Here is a 21,243-nt window from a genome sequence, read left to right as displayed (position 1 = left end):
GGCACTGCGGCATCCCATATGGGCGCCGGTTCTAGTCCGGGCTGCTCCTCTTCCAGTCCAGCTCTCTGCTGTGGCCTGGGAGTGCAGTGGAGGATGGCCCAGGTCCTTGGGCCCTGTACCTGCATGGGAGACCAGGAGAAGCACCTGGCTCCTGGCTTCAGATCAGCACAGCGCGCCAGCTGCAGCGGCCATTGTGGGGTGAACCAACGGCAAAAAGGAAGACCTTTCTCTCTCTCTCTCTCTCACTGTCCACTCTGCCTGTTGGGGAAAAAAAAAAAGTATGATAGTTAGCAGGAGTCAATTAGAATATTTGACTCCAAGTGAGAGAAAAGCTCAGTAGCAAACCAATTCTTTGTTCAGAAACATAGCAAAATGGTTCCATACATGCTTTACATCTAGGATCAGTAACAAGAAGAATCATCTTTTTCTGGGAACTCTTTTTTATAAGCATGGTTAACTTTGCCAAAAGTGCTTCAATGGATTTCTTCTCATTGACCAGACATGAGTCAGAAGCACATTTCTAAACTGACCACTGCTGTGGAAATCCAGGTTGCCATCACTGGCTGACAAGTCAGAATATATTGCTAGGCTGAAGAATAATAGTTGTTTCCCTTCCTTTTCTGGCAAGGGTGGGGAAGGTAGGTACAAACAGCAATGGGGTTTTGTTGGCATGTTAACATATATCTAGCACTTCTTACCATGTTATTCTTCCATTAGTTTCTATTCTATAAGGATTTAAAATCAAAATGTTATTCAGTAACCTCCCAGGTAGACTGAAAGCTGAGGATAACCTACTCAGTGAAAGATAAATCTAATCTTCAGACTGCTGTATTAGGTGTCTAGATTTTATAGTAAGCAGGACATTCTGTGTGTATGTGTGAATTTCTGTATGTAAAATTATAGGTGCTATTTAGCAGCTGGAAGACCTTGGATAACTCATTTCATATCTCTTTCAAGACTCAATTGTTATGTGTTGGGCCAGTCTGAACCAAGGACAAATTTCATATAATTTTCCCAATATCCTCACCAGACTCTTAATAAGAGGCATGATGTTTGCTGAAGAGTTTTGAGGCTGTAAAGTGGAATGCAAATGTAGATTATTATCATGCTCCATTCTCATTAACACTCTAAAATCCCTCTTGCAGATACTAAATGTTCACTGGAAAAAATTTTTCTTATAAATAAATAAAAATATGTAAAAGAATGGTTTGAATAAAGCTGCTGGCTTGAGATTTGGTCTTATTTTGAAATGAGGTCAGCCTGGTTAGGTTTTGAATTTCAATAGAGAAATTTTGCATGGCTTTCTGAGCTACACAAAGATATTTTAAATGTTGGGATGAAGAAAACCCCTCACAGATATCAGCAGGAATCACACTGGCAGAACTGAAGGAAGTACAGAAACAAATGCAAAATGAGGAGAACAAATACAAATTTTCTCTCAGGGTGCAAAAAGAACAGGAGAATAAAAGAAACAAAGAGAGGTGGTCAGAGAAGGTAACTGATACTGCACCACCAGAAACAGTAGGGCTCCCTGCGGAAAGGAGCTGCATACAGAAAGCATGCTCAAGCACTCAGGGACATGAGGTGCTATGTGGAGCTTTAACAAGGGCATTGTGCTGAGCATCTGATCTATGACTTCTGTAGGACTCGAGTTTTCTCAACTATAAAATGAGGGCTTCTGTTGAAGATAGAATGATTCCCAGAGCAGATCTGATTCATATCAGAGGGGTGTACAGAAACATGAGGTCTTCAAGAAGCAAACAGAGCATTACTATGCCTTAACATAAAATGCAATGGGACTTTTAAATGTGCAAACTCTAAGGCTGAGAAAAACTAACTTTTTATAACTAGTTTATTGGAAAAATGAGTCTTCATAAATTCCTAGAAAGGTATTTGAAATTTTGTAAGCTTGGTCCTCCCTTGAAGGTTGTGATTCAGTGAAATTGAGATTGTAGTCCTTCAACCTACAAAGATCTCCCAATGCAACTCTTATGAATACCTCAGATGAGAGTCAAGGAGCTAGAGGAAAATGTCACTAACACAACTGGATTTCCAAAATATATTGTCATTGACATTATCTCTCACATTACTACATAAAGTCACTGTGAAAAAATCATTTCTATAATTCAGGGCAAAGTCGCAAAAATACTATGAAAAGCTTTAGATATTACATTAACTATTAGACATCTACTAGTTAAACATATGCTGATACTTTTTAAAAATGTGCTTCTTTGGTATTGATTAGTAATGGTTTTAAAATTGTTTCCGTTTTTAAAAGATTTTATCTATTTATTTGAGAGGCAGAATTACAGAGAGAGAAAGAGAGAGATTTTCCATCTGCTGTTTCACTCTCCAAGTGGTCAAAACAGTCAGGGCTGGGCATGGTGGAAGCCAGGAGATTCTTTGGGTTTTCCACATGGTGTAGGGGCCCAAGCACTTGAGCCAACTTCTGCTGTTTACCCAGGCCCATTATTAAGGAGATGGAATGAAAGTGGAGCAGCCAGGACAAGAACTGGCACCCATATGGGATGCTAGCATCACAGAAAATGGTTAAATCCTCTATGGCACAACACTGGCCCCAAAATTATTTCTTAATATTTACCTCAATTTCAAAAAATTGGAAAGGCAGATTTAAAACTCAGTCATGGAAACAAAATACACAGGTTTGGTTTCACATTTTGTCTTTATCCTTTCCTTCAGATTGATTCTTTCATTAGTATTACTGTTTCAGATATATATTTCACCTAAATTTCTGCATTAACTTGGTGAGAAACATGTGGAGAAAGATATGAAGAGAACATGTAGGGGCAATGATAGAATGGAAGAATGGTGCCTTAGAATGGAAAGGAGTAAGACAAGAGGGAAGGAATACAGAAGAGAAAGAAGGCAAAATGTAGGCATAGTGGACTCATTGGAAGATAAATTTCTCTGTTTTTGCCACCATGATTGTTGCTTGGGAAGAAAATGAGCAAGACATTTTCAGTAGAAGTGAAAAGAGCTTTATGGATGAAAATCAAAATGTGAGTTCAAAAGATGCTTCATGTTCTCTGTCATGAAATTGTCAACACAAATTTTTAAAATGTTTGTAGAATAAGCACTCTATAATTTCTCAAGAGTAACCAACTCAAGCAAGAAAGACAGTGTCTTCTAATTCCAGATAAGGCACTCTTCAACAAATACCTGGACACGTGAGATGGAAATGACTATCTCTTGAAAATATAATTTCATTAAATGAAGTGATGCTGAATTAAGCCTGGGAGTTGTTTATCAAGTAAATTTCCCAGGGCAAAACATCATTATCATTTTATTCATAAAAGTTTTTTAATCAAAAAGAGATAAGTTAAAAATATGATACTCTAATTTTATGTGAGTAATGACCCTAAAATAGCTTATTTTGCAGGATGACAGACTGTGGAAACTTATCTAACACTTTCCAGTTGTGTAATTTCTTCAAATCAGCTTTACATAAATATAAAGGTGTGCAATCTGCCAGTTAATATTAATGTGCTCATTTGCAAATGGGTTGAAATAACATGATGCATATGAGACTGGCCTCATTGACCCTTTTGGTTACTGGTTGTTCACTAAGTGGTCACTTCTTGAGACAGTGGTAGCTGCTTGAATAGCTATTAACATTTTGAGAACTTTGCTAGGTGTTTATTACTTTTGAATAGAAATTTGCATCATGATTATCTAACACAGGATTTTTTTTTTGATGTATGTACTCACCATTAACAAGAAGAATGGGTTGATGAGATGAAATAAATTTGGAAATATGTAGCTGATATAAGAATGTAGGAATGTTTAAATTGAGGGTAAGGTGGATTTTCAAATGAATTATTCATAGTTCTTCATGTAGAGCTTAAAATTCACTACACATTAATCCATCCAACACACATTGAAGGACAGACACCACATTCCAGATACTGTTTTAGCCATTAGCACTCTAGGGCAATTGGTAAAACCGAAGAAAATGTATTGCTATCACAGAGGCAAAAACTAAAACAGTGAGCAAATATATGTATAGTGTGTCTGATGGAAGGAATATGTTGGGTAAAGGGGGACCAACTGATACAAAGATGACTTGTGTCATTATTTAAGGTTGAGGGGTAACAGTAACCATATCTGATAAGGTGAATTTGTGTAAAGACTGAAGTATTTGAATGAATGAGTGGTACAGGTATCTGGAGGAAGAAAATCCCAGGAAGACAGGATAAAGAGTGTGTTAGGCTTGTCTTGAAGAGTGAAAAGACCTAAACTGAAGTAGAGAAAGTAAGGGTGAAAGGCAGTGGGGCAGACTACTGAGGCCCTTATAACTTATGTAAGGCCCTCGGAATTATCTCTGCAGGCACTTCTGAGAAGGGAATGACCCAGTTCAACTCTTACTTTTGAAGAGTCATTTTGTTGGGTGAAGAGTAGATTGTAGGAATTATAGGAAAATGTAAAGAAAGCACTTGGGGAAAGATTAAAATAAACCATTATAAAATATTGGTATTTTGGAAGAGTGGTGATAGAAAGATTGAATCCTGGATATGTAGTTACAGGTGATGGCAGAATGCAAGAAAATGTTCTGAAGAATTTGGTACAGTACATGAAATTTAAAAAAGAAGAGAAGAGCAATTGGATAACAGCAAGCTTTTTGCCTGCCCCAATTGCTAAATAAAGAGTGAAGATCTTGGAATAAAAGTTTCTCCTTTCAAACTGCTCTGTTAGAATTGGGATATAGACTATTTCTCATATTTTATTTGATCATTGTTTTTTCATGTGACACATGAGGATCCTTCAGATACAATTGCATCCAATACTTGAATCCTCACTGACACACTAATGATAGATGTTCAACTACGCATGCGCTTGACCAAATAAACCAAATTGTAAAACTGAAGATGGGTCTGGTGTTTCGTTTCAGTGGGTTGAGTTGCTACTTATAATGTCAGTATCCCATGTGAGCACAGGTTTGAGACCCAGCTGTTCCACTTACGATCCAGCTCTTTGTTAATGTGTCTGGAAAGGCAGCCAAAGATGGGCCAAGTGCTTGGGTCCCTGCTGCCCATGTGGGAGACTCATATGAATATCCTTGCTCCTGGCTTCAGTCTGGTTGTGGCCATTTGGATGAAAGATATTCTCTCTCTTTCCCATTTGCTTTCTCTCTCTCTCTCTCTCTCTCTCTCTCTCCTTTTCTCCCTCTCTCTCTCTAGCTCTGCCTTTCAAATAAATACATAAATATTTGAAAAAATTAAATTACATTAAAGAAGAAATCCTGTATGTTCTCTGTCTTCCATTTTTGTTTATTTAACAGTTATTTTATTTGAGCAGTAGAGAGAAAGATATCTTCAGTTTGCTGATTGATACTGAAAATGCCTGCTATAGCCTAGCCTGGGCCATTATGAAGCCTGAAGCCAGGAATTCAGTCCCAGTTCTCCCATGTGGATGGAAGTGACTTAAACACTTGACCCATCACTACTGCATTATCAGGGTGCATTAGCTTGGAGCTGGAATCGGAAGTAAAACTGGGACTTGATCCCACGCAATCTGATATGGGATGTAGGTGTTCCAAATGACGTGTTAACTGTTGTCCCAAATGCCCACTCTGACCTTGTCCATCTTTTAGCAACTACTTCAACTAGCTTTTTATTCCCATTCTTCATTTACAAGAACAATTGTATATGAGTATTTGCTATGTTTCACATTCACATCTGGCATCTGTATGCATTGATTCTTATCTCCATTTTATATAAGGGTCAAAAATTCAGTCTTCCACCTTACAGACCTTTTAACCTGTTAAAAAGTGTGTGTGTGTGTGTGTGTGTGTGCATGAATTATATCACACTATAGAAAGTCACTGAAAATGATGAATAGTTTGGTCACAGCATGATAACTATATCATAACATAAAAATATAAATGACACAGATCAAGAAATAGAAGAGTACTCACAGTACAGAAGTCCCATACTTCTCTTAATCACTGTACTTTTTGTCCCCAGAGTTTCTATCAACATTATGTTACAAGTCACTTTTTTTTATTGTTTTACCACATAGGCTTAGCTTACTAAACACTACAGTGAAGTCTTGCATGTTTATGTTTTAACATGCTCATGAATTATATCTTGCAACATTTGCTATTTTGTGTCTGGCATCTTTATCTCAATATTATACTTGTGAGACTCATCCATGCTGTTGGATGTTCCATAGTCCATTTATTTTCTATGATGTCTATTATTCCATTGTGTGTCTGTATCACGATTTATTTGTCAATTCTACTATTAGAGGATGTTTAGGATGTTTCCTGTATTGTAACTATTATGAAAATGCTGTTTAAAATATTTTTGCACATAAGTCTTGGTGCAAATGTTCACAGATTTCTGCTGGATTTTTACCAACTGAATTGCCAGGTTTCATGGAATGTATATCTCCATCTTTAGTAAATGATGCCAAATAGTATGACAAGAATCCATACCGATTTACGTGCCTACCAATATTGTGAGAAAGTTCCATATGTAGCAGATTCTTGCTAATATTTTATATTGTCATTCTTTTAAATTTTAGATATTCTGTGAATTCATAGTAATATTTCATTTTATTTTAACTCTCAGTTTTCGATTAATGAGGTTGAATTTTTTATTCTTATACTTCTTGTGAAAAACAAATTTATGTTCTTAGCTAAGCTTTTATTGGGGTTGTTAGCGTTGGACTTGATATGTAGGATATACTATGGGTTGTTTAATAAAATCGAAAACCAATATTTCTGTCCAGTGTATCAATTTTCATCCAGTGATTCACCTTCTTAATCTTTTAATGGTGTCTTTTGATCAAATTTATCAATCTTTTTCTTTTGGATAGTGTTTTTTGAATCCTTTAAAGAAGACAGATAAAATTTATTAACTGCTTTGTAGAATTAAGTCATAAAATTTTACGGATTTAGAGTTTTCTTTGTAGTAAATATTAATTATAAATTTGACTTCTTAAATGAAGCACTTCTTGGGTGCATTCAGGTAAGTTGTATTTTATGTGCTTTCACTTTCTAATCTGAATTTCAAAATATATTGGTAGAAATGTATTATCCTCTTATGATCATTTTAACATTTGTAGAATTTGTATTTATGTTCTCTGTTTTGTTTCTAATATTGGTGACTTATATATATATATATATTTTGTGATGACTATCAAGATATTTGTTTCTTATGTTCATTCTGATGCATACACACTACTTTTGCTACCGAACCTTGTCCTAAGATGTGGTCAGAAGTCTATGTCCACTTTCTAACATCCAAAATTTGCAAATACCCTTAATGGAAGAAGGACTTTAGATACCAGGCTGTCCTCTACACCTCATCCCACTGAGTTCTGACCTAGTAACTGTATTCCTTCTTATTAGAATCCCATTGCTTTTGAGAACATGTGAAAAAGTGTTGCTAAGTAATCTAGTTATCCTCTTGGAGCCTTAATTACTGAAAGTTGATATTTTATTCTGAATGTGTTTCATTCAAATACTTGCTTATTTATTACCCTACCATAGCTATCAATACTGAGAACAAATCAATACCAAAATCAAATGCCTGAAAATATTCTGGCTTGTACATTTTCTCATTTATTTATGTGCAATTATCTAATCTCCTGATATATATTTCAGATGATTTTCTGTATAATTCTCCAGGACCACTCCCAAACTCTCCCCACTCCAAGACACACAACAAGCAGGACTATGTGCAAAGTAGTCAGTAACTCTTACTGAATAAAAATGGATCAAACAATAAAGAGTGGAATGTTTTCAAGGTTATTTCTAGTTATCCAAGCCAAAGAATTGTGTGACAACCTGGTTCTCTACTATTCAACTGAATTTTACAGTGTGTAGACATGGCTTAAACATCTATAGTCTAAAGAAATCCTCCAACCAGGTAATTTGAAAATTATTCCCAATCTAAATCCACAAGCAGTCCTCAAAATCATCAGCTTGAGCAACTCCAAATGAAGGGGGAATGCAGGTTGGGGAAAGAGCTCTGTTCTCCTCTGTGATATTCTTTGTGGAACTTGTGTGAATACTATCAGCAAAGAGCAGCCCTAAATGTCTTACTTTAACATACAGCTCCTTCAGGTTTTTTTTTCCCATATTACATCTTTTCTGGCTAGGTTTCTTAGCTACAGCCTTGGCTTCTGATGATTATTCATATCATCATTATTCCAGGCTAAAAACCTTTAAGTAAATAACCAAGACTTGAAAAATTATAGAGGATAATACTTACATAACACAAACTTCATTAAATGCTTCTGCTATCCACTCTTCCCTCCTTCAATCCCTTTCACTCTAATTTTTTTTTCCATTTGGTAACATCATTTCTTGTGTATTTTACACCACGTTCAGTATAAATGGTATAATTAGCAGAAGAAAGTATTATTTTGTCTCCTTGCATTTATTTATGTTCAAAGGATCATGTAAAGTTCTGCTACATTAAAATTTAATTCAAAAGAAAACGAGTTCTGTTCATTTCTCAATGTAATGCCCATTTCTGTTCAGCTTGTATGAATGATAAAATATTATCAATCCATGTTTTTCTATTTGGTTTCTAGGCATTTGTGTAAAGTAGTTAGGAAAAGCAAGTGTTGCTTTGTTAGGCATGTGTTCAAAGAAGTATTGTAGTGACATATTTTATTCTGGGAACCCTGTCACCATGTAGACAGGGCCCAATCCATTATTTAGCAGTTAATTTGTTAATCGATTGACCAATTGGTTCAGGGATTTTTTTACTCTTAGATTACCAAAAAAAGAAAAAAAAAAGGAATGAAAGAAAACAACAATAAAAGCCTTCTCTGTAGAGTAAATTTAAGGAAATTGCATCAAAATCGAAAATGCACTAGTGTTTACAGATCTAGATTAAATCTGACACAGATTGGCAAACAATGAAAAAGGTTCCCTTGCTTGGAGCATAAACATTTTGAATCTCACAAGCTTGATGCTAAATCTCAAAGAGTAAGTACACTGAAGTGCCCTTTTAGGGTGGACATAAGGGCACACAGGGGAGAGAAAATAGTCCCAGGTTTGCTTAAAGTTATCCAAATTTTCTCTCCAAAGACAGGGGAAGGGTGAGACAGTTTCTGCCTTTCTAGGCTCTCTAATAAATTTCACTCCCCACTCTTTCTTCTAATCTTTTGCTGAAAGTGGAAAAAGGATGGACAAATTTGCTAGGAATACACACATTCTGATACCAAGGCTGAACATAATATCTTAAGGGGAGGACTGTCGAATTTCCAGTTAAAATTGATTTTATGGGCGATTTCATTATTGTGTATGAAAATAAAAAATCAGAGGCTGACATGGTGGCATAGCTGGTAGAGCTGCTGTTTCCAATGCCTGCATCCCATATGCATGCTGGTTCGAGTTCCTCCTGCTCCACTTCTGATCCAGTTCCCTGATAATGGCTTGGGAAAAGCAATGTATTGTGCAAGTGCTCGGGTGCTTTCTATTCATGTGGGAGACCTGGAAGAAGCTCCTGGCTCCTGGCTTCAGCCTGGCCCAGTGGTGCTAGTGGTTGTGGTGATCCAGGGAGTGAATCAGAGGCTGGACTATTTCTCTCTTTGCCTCTGTCTCTGTCGCTCTCTTTCTCTAACTCTACCTCTCAAACAAATAAATAAATCTTAAAAAAAGAAAATCAACTAATTGCAAATGCTGTGTGAATATTTTAATAGATAATTGTGAGTCAAGCCAACTAATTTTTTTATGTAAAGTTATTTTTCTTTTTTCTACCTAGATTAAGAGAGAAAGTGTGAGAGAATTTTTCTTATTTTTCCTTTGTTTAAAGATTTATTTATTTATTTTAAAGGCAGAGTTACAGAGAAGCAGAGAGAGAGAGAGAGAGACAGAGAGAGAGAGAGAGAGAGAAAGGCTTCCATCCATTGGTTCACATCCCCAAGTGGCCAGAGCTGAGCTGATCCAAAGCCAGGATCCAGGAGCTTCTTCCAGATCACCCACATGGGTGAAGGGGACTAGAAACTTGGGACATCTTGTACTGATTTCCAAGGCCATAGCAAGGAGCTAGATTGGAACTGGAGCAACCTGGACTTGAACCAGTGCTAAGCCACAGTACTGGCCCAGTCATTTATTATTTTCCATCAACTCTCATCGACATAATGCCTTTATTCTTTTATTCTTTGGCAACTGTGAGAGAGTCAAACTCCTGAAAAATTCTGAAAGCCAAATCATAGTAAACCTAAATGTGGAAAGTATATTCCATAAGAACAATAAGATAATAATAATCTTACTTCTTGAAAATGTATTGTTAGCTCACATTGTTGATCCAGGTACTGGTATCACCTTTGTGCCTAGCTGTTATACAATCATTTGTCTATGAAGACCAGGTTAGGGCTGTGTGATCTACCCTTTCTTGAAGATTCCATTCCACACCACCTATAAGGGAGCTCTGTGGAAAGCATTTGTGGATATGCAGACTAGAATTCAACACTCACCTGTATCTTAAAGCATGTGATCCTCAAAAGGAACAGGTGTTACTGACTTCCATTAAATGCCAACTACACTGCTCAGTATCTTGCATGCATTGTTCCACTGAGATTCAAAGACCTTCAGGGCCAAGAATATTGAACCTATACATGCATGACTAAACATTTAACAGGGGCACTGTGGAGTAAATTACTTCTGGAAGTATGGCTGGTATAGGAGTGTGGACAGCAGAGTCTTGGCCATGAAAAAAGCATATTTAGTGTGATTATTGTAACCTTCTAGGGAATGTGGGCAAGGTCTTTGACATTTGAGCCCATGAAAGACAGCAGTATTGCCTCCAGAAACATTACTTGCCCTGGGTCTCCAATGGCTTTTTGAAAACTTTCTTCATCTAACCATTGTGTTTCTGCTGCCTGGAATAAAAACTGCCTCTCTTCCTGGACATTTTTTATCTACACCAGTATCAAGAGCTCCTTCCTGCTCAGACGCCTGCATTTCTCCAAAACTTGCATAAATTGTTTCTCAGCAATGATGAGCTGAACTTCATCAGAATAAGAGTTTCTTAAGACTAGGTCTACAATTTTCCATCTTTCCAGCAAACCACTCTGAGTTCCTCATGTTCAGTACAGCACAGTGTATGTGAAAATGAGTGATGAAACTCAGTCGCTTAACAATTCCCTTGAAACAGTAATAGTACATATTTTTCTAACAACTGCATGGTGTCCATATGATCCTGCTCTGTTTGTAGTGTTCTTTAGGTGACTTGCATTTTAAAACCTTGTTGGGGAAAAATACATTCTAGATTCCAAAAGAATAGTGATCAAACTTTGGCATATGTCAGATTCTTTTAGAAGGACAGCTGAAGCACAGGTTGAGGGTTCAGTAGATTGAGGGTAGGGTTTGAAGAATTGAATTTTAGGTGATGTAAGTAGCACTGATATTGCCTGTTTGAGGATTACACACTGAGAACCTCTGCTGTAAAATGAAGTAGTGTCTGCTTACAGCTGTAGAAGGCCACTAGAATTGTCTCCCCTTAGGTAGAATCTCAAGGAGAAAATTTCACTTCTCGCACCGGCCCAGTGATGATCCCAATCATTATATCATTTTCCTAGGACTCAGTAAACTGAGGTAGGAAAACTACTAATGTGGTAGAAAAGGGTCTGCATTTTGTTAATCCTGTGTAATTTAAATTCGCAAAAGTTTTGTGTATTCAGGCGTTTTTGAGACTTATTCAATTAAGCCAATCTACGTGATTATATCAGCATTCCTCATGGCTCTTTTTATAACACGTGACATCATCTATTAAAGCAATAAGAAGGAAATGGTTGGTCTGAGATTGTCTGTACCTGAAGCCCTTAGAAAAAACAAACTGAAACAACTTGGAATCATTTTCTGTAATTGGCTTAAAACAAACAGAGGCAGGCATTTGGCATAGAAGTTAAGAATCCAATTGGGGCAACCACATCCTATATCAGAGTGCTTGGATTCAAGTTCTGGTTTCACTCCCAAGTGCTACTTTCTGCTAATGTGGACCTGGAGGCAGCATGTGGTGGTTCAAATAGTTGTGTCTCTGTCACCTATATTGAAGACTGGAATTAAGTTTCTGGCTCTTGGCTTTAGCCTGGCCCAGCCCCAGCTGTTACAAGCATTTGGAGAGTGAACCAGTGAATGAGAGATCTCTCTCAGGCTGTCTTTTAAATAAATAGATAATTTTATAAACCAACCAACCAAACAAACAAAAAAAGACTTTCCATGAGTCTCAAAGGTCAAATATCAACTGGTTACATAAACAGGTATCTTCCAGGAGAGCTACCCAAATAAGACAAATGCCTAACTGTGACTAATAAATTATTAGTTTTTCTTTCATGGTGACCCTGAAAAAGCTTGCTGTTCAAGCTGTTGAATTAGAGCTATATGAAGCTATTTCAGTTTGTATACTGCCGGATTCATGAATCAGTCTTTGTTCAAATGAACTCTGTTAAATTTGTTTTGCCTAATACTTTTTTTTTTTTTTTTTGACAGGCAGAGTGGACAGTGAGAGAGAGAGACAGAGAGAAAGGTCTTCCTTTGCCGTTGGTTCACCCTCCAAAGCCTAATACTTTTCTTTTTTTTTTTTTTTCTTTTTTTTTATTTTTGATAGGCAGAGTGGACAGTGAGAGAGAGAGACAGAGAGAGAAAGGTCTTCCTTTGCCGTTGGTTCACCCTCCAATGGCTGCCGCTGCAGCCGGCGCACCGCACTGATCCGATGGCAGGAGCCAGGATCCAGGTGCTTTTCCTGGTCTCCCATGGGGTGCAGGGCCCAAGCACCTGGGCCATCCTCCACTGCACTCCCTGGCCATAGCAGAGAGCTGGCCTGGAAGAGGGGCAACCGGGACAGAATCCGGCGCCCCGACCGGGACTAGAACCCGGTGTGCTGGCGCCGCAAGGTGGAGGATTAGCCTATTGAGCCACGGCGCCGGCTCTAATACTTTTCTTATAACAAATCCCATGGGTGTGGTTGGTTGGCCTAGGAACAAATACCTGACTAAAACAATGCTAGCTATTTTCTTCTGAGACAAATGGCCTAGGTGTGCTTGCTACCTCTCTCTCTTTCTGTCTCTCAATGGATATAGATAGATGATAGTCACACTCTTTTTAAATTGAAGCACTCTTGGTTATGTCCATGTACATACATATACATGTACATATTCACCTCAACAATATAGGCAGACAGCAAACAGATGATATGACAAAATTGGTAGATTAATATATTTAATACAAAAAATAATACTCTAAAATTCACATGCCATCCATTTTCCTCCTTCTTGCATGTATGTATATGTGTGTGCAATGCAAATACAGACAGGGGAATGGAGAGAGAGGTATGCATCACTTGGAAGAGTTTAAGTTAAATATAAAAACCGTATCATACACACATAAAGTCACTCTTTTGGCTTTCAAGATGCAGACTTGTAATTTCACATGTCTTCCATATACAGATGATGTAGCATGACAAAAGCAATTATAATTACCTACAATCAATATAACCAATTCCAAATGGTGAATAGGACCTGTGAAAAAATTATGATTTAAGATACTTCTACAAACCACAATTACATAGACAGTAAACCCTCCAGGAAAGAAACATTAATCCCAACAATCTGTTTATTAACCACGGAGGAAACCAGAATTGAGTTTCATAAACTATATCAAAGATGAGTTTCTCATCTAAAGCGAATGGAAGAGAGTAACTAATCCACATCTGGGAAGTCAGAATAACAACATCCATTTTCATCTGGGCAAACTGAGCCCCGTAGAGTGCACCCATTACCCTAAAGCTGTGTTGAGCCATGCATTGACCTCTTTCTTGACCTGGGCCCTTGAGATTTCCTTCAGGGGAAAACAAGAATCTGCCAGACATCATTAAGCATGATTTCTTTCTCCAGCAGGCTTTCAATCTAAGCTGTATTTTACTTAGAATTCACACGCAGGGGAAAGCAGCGGCGCAGTGCCCCACTAGAAATGAGCAATAACATTCAAAGGAAAATTGGAAGCTGAAGATCTAATCATTAACAACAGATGGTTCAACTTGAATCCGATAAACAAGTTTTGTTGTTTGCTTTTCCTTTCCCCCTTATCCACTTGAATTGCATGCAAGTGTCTTGCATGTAAAAGTGCTGGGCTCTACATCAGCAACAGAGTTTGCTCACCTGATGGAAGGAAAATTTTTATGGCCAAGCTGGAGTCTTCTAAATTTGAAACACACTCAACATTCTGATGTTGGAATCTGTATCATGCCTGTCCTGTTTGTTTCCATTGTGAGAGTTTTGCTACTATAGTGTCCCTGAATGTGCTGTGACCAAGCCTCTTTACCTAGTCATATTACTTTTCTTTGTCTATTCCCCAGCCAGGGTACTTCCCTTCCCAGAACTGCAAACTCAAAGGACATCTGATGTTCTTGCTTTCAATTTTCCTTCCTCTTCTTTGTGTTCTGTTTCAGAAAATAGATACTGGCATAGGAAGTGCCCCACAAGAGAGCATACACTATCCACTAGGAATTTATATTGGAACATATCCTAGGCATGGTAGGCATACTTCTATGGTTCCCCTGAATTGCAGCTATCGGGGATTAATCACCAAGCTTTAAAATTTTCATCACCATGCACAGCGGATATATCCTTAATGCTTTCCAGAGATAAGGAGCCTTGTAAGTCAGTAATTCACATGCTACTTCTTGGGTAGCCTATTACTCTATCTTTAATCTCTGAGTGGGTTGGAGGAAGCAGGTGGCAAAATCAACAACAGCAACAACAAAACCATATTATTATTAACTAATTGATTATACAAAAGTGCTGAAGACCATGAAGAAAACTTCTCTATCAGACTCGATTTCCTATTATTCTCCAGAATTCCCTTACATAAGACATCAGCAGGGACACCTTTTGTTATATTTCATTTTCAGTGAATGATCTTGGCCTCCTTCCAATCATCCAGGAGCCCACTGCTTAAGCATCCAAAGGATTAAAGGCACCACTCTTTGTGGAGTGCTTCATATCCACCCAGAGACACAGTGGGTTTTGAAGTCACTCTGGTGGTCTCTCTTATTTCTTCCATGGACTTCAACTCTATTGCTTGTCATTTATTTACAGTGGGACTTCCTCCCTGTGAACTTGTGAAGGTGTATGAGGCAAAAGAATAATGAGAACTTTAACTTTCCTTCTTTAGCCACAAACATGAAAAAAATTTACATGCCAGAATTTGTTTAGGTGGTGAAGTTTCTCCAGAGAACCAGAACCAATAAATATTTAGAAATATCTATAAAAAGAGACTTGCTCCAGAAAATATCTCACAAATAGAGGAATTAACAATTACAGAGGCTGAGTAGTTCAAGATCTGTTGTTGGAAAGCTGGAAAATCAGAATATCCAGTGGTGTAATTTTGTTGAAGTCCAAAGACTTGAGAATCTGGGGCCCATGGTGTAGGTCCAAAAGGCACAGAGAATCAGGAATACTCATGTTCAAAAGCAACAGAAGATGCATGGATCTGCTTAAGCAGAGAGAACTAATTCATCTTTCCTCTACATTTTTATTCCTTTTTTAAGGGTCATACAATTTCTATTTTAAGTTTTTTTCTTTAGTTCCAAACATTGTGAATTAAGTTATATAATAAGTTGTTCATCTAAAAACTAAGTGAATAAAAACAAGAATTCAAATTTACCAATTGGCTTGACTCCAAGATGGCCGAATAGGGAAGGATGTACTGCTCTAGGCTAGGGGCAAATAGTAAAAAATATAAGAAAGGGGAGAGGAAGTATGTTCTCAGGGGAGAGTTAGAGAGGAAACCACAGTGGGAATTCCCTACAGAAGGAAGAGGAACAGCACAGATCTGTGTGGCAGGTGTGGACATGCAGTGTGATCATGGATACTGTAAGGCCACCACAAAACACACCAGACACCGGAGTAAGGGGAAGGGTTTATTGGGGAAAACACAGCAGTCCAGAGGGAAAGGATGAAGAAGGAAAAAGAGAGAGAAGGAGAGTGCAAGAGAGAGAGGAGAGGAACTAGTGAGGAGAGGAGAGATGAGAGAAGAGAGAGTGAGCAGGAGAGAAGAGAGAGGAGAAAGGAGAGGGGAGTGAGAGAGAAGCTAAGAAAGAGCAGAGAAGAGAGAGAGAGAGGGAGAGAGAGAGAGAGAGAGAAAGCAAGCGCCACGTGTTCAGGAACAGGTCCTTTTAAAATTTTGCCGGAGGGAGGGCAGGGAAGCAGGAGCAGTGAATCCCATTAGATGCATTTTTATGCTATATAGTCCTTTAGCACATTGGATGATGCCCACTAGCATTAGTGACAGTAATGTTCTTTATTCAGTCTACTGATTCAAAAACTAATGTATTTCCAAAGTATCATCATAGACACATTGAGAATGATGTTTTACTAGCTCCCTGAAAATCCCTTATTCCAACGAAGTTGAAACATGAAATGAACCATCAGAATACATCTCTAATTTGCTTGGCATTCATACATATCATCTTAAACCATATTTCATCTCCAAACAAGATAACAATTACTCATTTCACATAACATAATCCAATTATTGTTTCATCCCAGTAAGATTCTGCCCAAGGGGTGATCAGTCATAATCCCAGACACTAGCTTCAATCCATTGGCTCCTTAGTTTAGAGCATACACCAGCTATCTGATGTTGACACATAAAGTAACCATCACATAGTTAATTTTAAAACAATGCCTGTGCTTTATTATTCAAAATGATACATGTGTTCTCTCTCTCTCACTTTCTCTCTCTCTCTGTCCCTCTCCTTTTCCCTCTCCCTGTCCCTCTCCCCCTCTCTCTTTTCATTCCTCTCAGCTTTATTCTCATTGAAAAGAAAAAAAAATCAAGCTACAGAATGGAAGGAAATTTTCAGAATACATATATCAATTAGATTATGCATATTTGGAATTTATATTGAAAATTTTAAATTCATTTTAAAAAGTCAACTCATTTGAAAATAGGCAAGAAGCATGAACAGGCATTTTGCAAAAGAAATATCCAAACATCAAATAGGTATCTGAAATAAGTCACTGGGTTAATTCAATATAAAACTTCATAATCAAAGTATTAAAGCTAAAAAGGCTGAGGATAACAAGGGTAGGCAAGAATATGAAGTGAGTGGAAATCTTGCAAATGGTTGTTGTGAGTGTCAATTGATCAAACACATTGGAAGATCATTTGCAGAATCTACCAAAGCTAAGTGTATGTCTCTATTATCCCTGATAAATCCCATTTCTAAGTATATTTTTAAGGCAAAACACAATGAGCATAACTATAAACTGGCTGCATATATTTCAGGTTATTATTAATCTCAGAGTGCACTCACAAGTATATTAAAAGTTAATTATCATATTTAAAATTATGAGATTTGCCATACTTGACAAACACATGTTGAACTATTCATCATCGATAAGTTAATAAAGGAAAATAAGACTATGAGGAAGCTGAGATTATGATTATCATTATTTCATTGATATTTCCCCTTTATTCCTTAATAATATCAATTGTGTAATTTCAATTTTCAGTAATGATTATGTATACACTTCTAAGCATTAATCAACTATTGCAACCTCAAAACATCAGAAGCTAAAATTTAAATTACTCATTTAAATATAGTTTTGTTTCTTTTTCTTCCTGTAGATATTTGGATAATCTTAATGTTAATTTTTGAGTTCAATGAGAAACAAGAAGAAGTTTTTTACATAGTTTTGCTCTCAATTCCATTATGTTGATTGAAACATGGGAGGCTTTTCATGTTAATGAAAAGGATAAAAGACTAGCTGGAGCTGACCATATTGTTTCCAGCTCTTTCTGCTGTTTTTAAGCAAAAGTATAATGAATTTTTGATTACGGTATTTTCACGGCAATTTTAATGTTGGCTTTGGTCATATATATCATTTTGACCAATTAAATGTGAATAGACTTAACATGTATCTAAGCAGAAATTTTGAAAGACATTGGGGGATTTCATTGATTGCATTGATACTGGAAAGAAGAAACTCTCAGAGTACAAGTAACTCATGGCAAGTGATCTGCCATTGGATGTTCCTTGAGCAGGAAATAGATTTTTGCTCTTGAAAGCCAATGGGGGATTCCAAGATGGTAGAATAGGGAAAGGGCATACTGCTCTAGGCTAGGGGAAAATAGTAAAAAAAAAAAAAAAAAAGAGGAAGCACAATCTCAGGGGAGAGCTTGAGAGAAAACTGCTATGTAAATTCTATGATTCTATGAAAAGAAGAGAGAGACATCATGGATCTGTGTGGCAGGTGTGGCCACACAGAACAAGTAGTATGGACACAACACAATCTCAGCAGCTGAGAGCCAGAGAAAGCACCAGTTTGGAGAGTAAGGTGAGATCAGACTGCAACAGCTTGTGCCACTGGTGATATAGCTGGAGGGAGAGCTTGGTGTGAGTCTGCCTTGGAGCCCTAAGGGCAATAGGGTACTTGCTAACCCAAGAAAGGGCAGGTGCCATGTTGTACATAAGTAGCAGCATCAGCAGCTCCTGTGCTTGCGCCCAGCAACTGACTAGGACAAGATGCCATCTTGTTTGTAGCAGTGGCAGCAGCTCTGGTGCATATACCCAAAAACTGGTGGGGGGAAGGCAATATTGTGAAATTAGTAGTAGCAGTGGCTGGCAGCTCTTATGCACGTATATGTGATCCAGGGATTTTACCAGAGGGAAAAAATCTACATTCCCCATTGACTTAGTCTGGCTGAGAGGATTGACGGGGCTGTGCACTCACATAGTACAGTGAGGTGCCTCCAGCTTCTCAACATATCACAGTATCCAGAGCTCAAGCTGCCTAGGTGGAATAGCCATTGGCAGCTGGCTCTGGGAACATCTCTGCCTCTCTGTGGATGGGAAAAACTAGAGGGGTGGGGCAGATCTTCTACACCCCTTGACTGTGGGGGCCTTTTATGCTGAAATCGTGGGAACTCTATGATTACAGGGTGTAGCTGAGTCTCTGTGCAATCAATGTGTGTGACTCCACATGCTCAGAGCTCTCTGGGGTGGGTCATTGCAATGGGATTTGTGCTCACACTGAAGACTGCACAGGTCAGGTCGTTTGGTTCATATGGCAATGTGGGTGAGTATTGCACACATTGTGGGCTAATAACTGGGCATTGATCACCTTGGAAGTGAGGAGGTGAGGGAGTGATCATACCAACAGAGGTGATCATACCCTACTTTCTGTTAACAAGTGATCTATCGTGCCCAAAGTGGACGTCAACTGGGATACTTGCCCCACCCTGGAGCACTGACAAGAGATCCCTGGCCACAACCAGTACACATCTTTGGGTATTCACTGAGAGAGCAAACACTCCAGTGAGCCACAGAGGAATAGTTCAAAGATAAAAAGCATCAGAGAAAAAATGACAACAACAACAAAAATAAAACAAAAAAGAACAAGTATTTCTACAAAAAAAAAAAAAAAACACAGAAATTCAAGAAACAAGATTGATAACATGACTTCCCTCTCCCAAAGAAAACAATACTTTTTTTTTTTTTTTGACAGGCAGAGTGGACAGTGAGAGAGAGAGACAGAGAGAAAGGTCTTCCTTTGCCATTGGTTCACCCTCCAATGGCCACCACGGCCGGCGGCGCACCACGCTGATCCGATGGCAGGAGCCAGGTACTTATCCTGGTCTCCCACGGGGTGCAGGGCCCAAGCACCTGGGCCATCCTTCACTGCACTCCCTGGCCACAGCAGAGAGCTGGCCTGGAAGAGGGGCAACCGGGACAGAATCCGGCGCCCCGACCGGGACTAGAACCCTGTGTGCCGGCGCCGCAAGGCGGAGGATTAGCCCAGTGAGCCACGGCACTGGCCAGATAATACTTCAATATTAGAATTTGAAGATGAAGAGATTGATGAAATAGCTGAAATGGCATTCCAAAGATTAATCATAGGATTATTCAGAAGGAAGGAGAAGTAAATTCATAAATAAGGAAATCCATAGATGATATGAATGGAAAAATTTCTCATGAAATTGATATTTTGAGGAGAAATAGAAATGAAATATTAGAAATAAATAATTCAACATGTCAAATAAAACTATAATGGAAAGACTTAACAATAGACTTGATGAGGCAAAAGAGAAGAATATCCAAGCAAGAAGACAAATATTTGGAAGTTTTTCAGTCAGATAAAAAAAAAGAAGTCAGAGGAATTAAAAATTGTGTTGGAAATTTATGGGATATTATCAAACACTTAACATATAGGCTTAGAAGTCCCTGAAAGGGTAGAAAGAAAGAATGTATTAGAAGGCCTATTCAGTGAAATAATTACAAAAACTTCTCTAGTAGGAGAAAGTGATGTTCAACTACTCGATGCACATAGAACTCCTTATAGAGATGACCAGAAAAAATCTTCACAACATACTGTAGTCAAACTTTCAATGGTAAAAAATGAAAATTCTAAAATGTGCATGAGAGAAATGCCAGATTACTTTCAGAGGCTCTCCAATTAGACTCATGGCTGACTTCTCATCAGAAACCCAATAAGCTAGGAGAAAATGGATAAACACAGTCCAAGCCTTAGCAGAAAAAAATGACCACCCAAATACTGTACAATGAAAAGATCTCATTTATGAATGAAGGTGAAACAGAGACCTTCCATAGCAAACAGAAATTGATAGAATTTGTCACCACTCGTCCAGCTTTACAAAAGATGCTGGTGCACACAGAAACACACATAGTCATCATTATGAAAGGATATGAAGGCATAAAATCTTCTAGTAAGAATACAAAGGAAATCCAAAGCAAACAATAGGAATATTTATGGAAAAATGGCAGGGCCAAGTCATTACTTATCCCTAGTAACCTGTAATGTAAAGGGCTTAAATTCCCAATTAAAAGATACAGTGATATTTAAGCATATGTAACTGAATGACTAAAGATCATGAAGGCCTATGTTTCTCTTTCCTTTGACACCTTCAGTTCTGCTTCATTTTTTGTATATATTTTAGGCTGAAACTTACTTCCTTATATTTATTTAGGAAATAGTACTAGGCAAGGATATGAACAATTTTTACTTATTTTTGTATCTAATACTAAATTTTTGGAATAGAAGAATATCCCTCAATCTGATTGATTTAACACTGGCAAGCTATCTTCTATCAGGATCACCAACACTTTTGAGGGTAATGCCATCTATGCAAACATCTATGGGAACATCTATGTGCTGATTGGCTCAAACCTAAATGCATGAATCTATGACAAAGAAGGATGTGATTAGGATCACCTTTCCCTGATTCTGATGGGCTGT

This window comes from Oryctolagus cuniculus, chromosome 10, assembly GCF_964237555.1.
Source record: "Oryctolagus cuniculus chromosome 10, mOryCun1.1, whole genome shotgun sequence".
NCBI classification, from domain to species: domain Eukaryota; kingdom Metazoa; phylum Chordata; class Mammalia; order Lagomorpha; family Leporidae; genus Oryctolagus; species Oryctolagus cuniculus.
Note: the sequence above shows the minus strand (reverse complement) of the source record.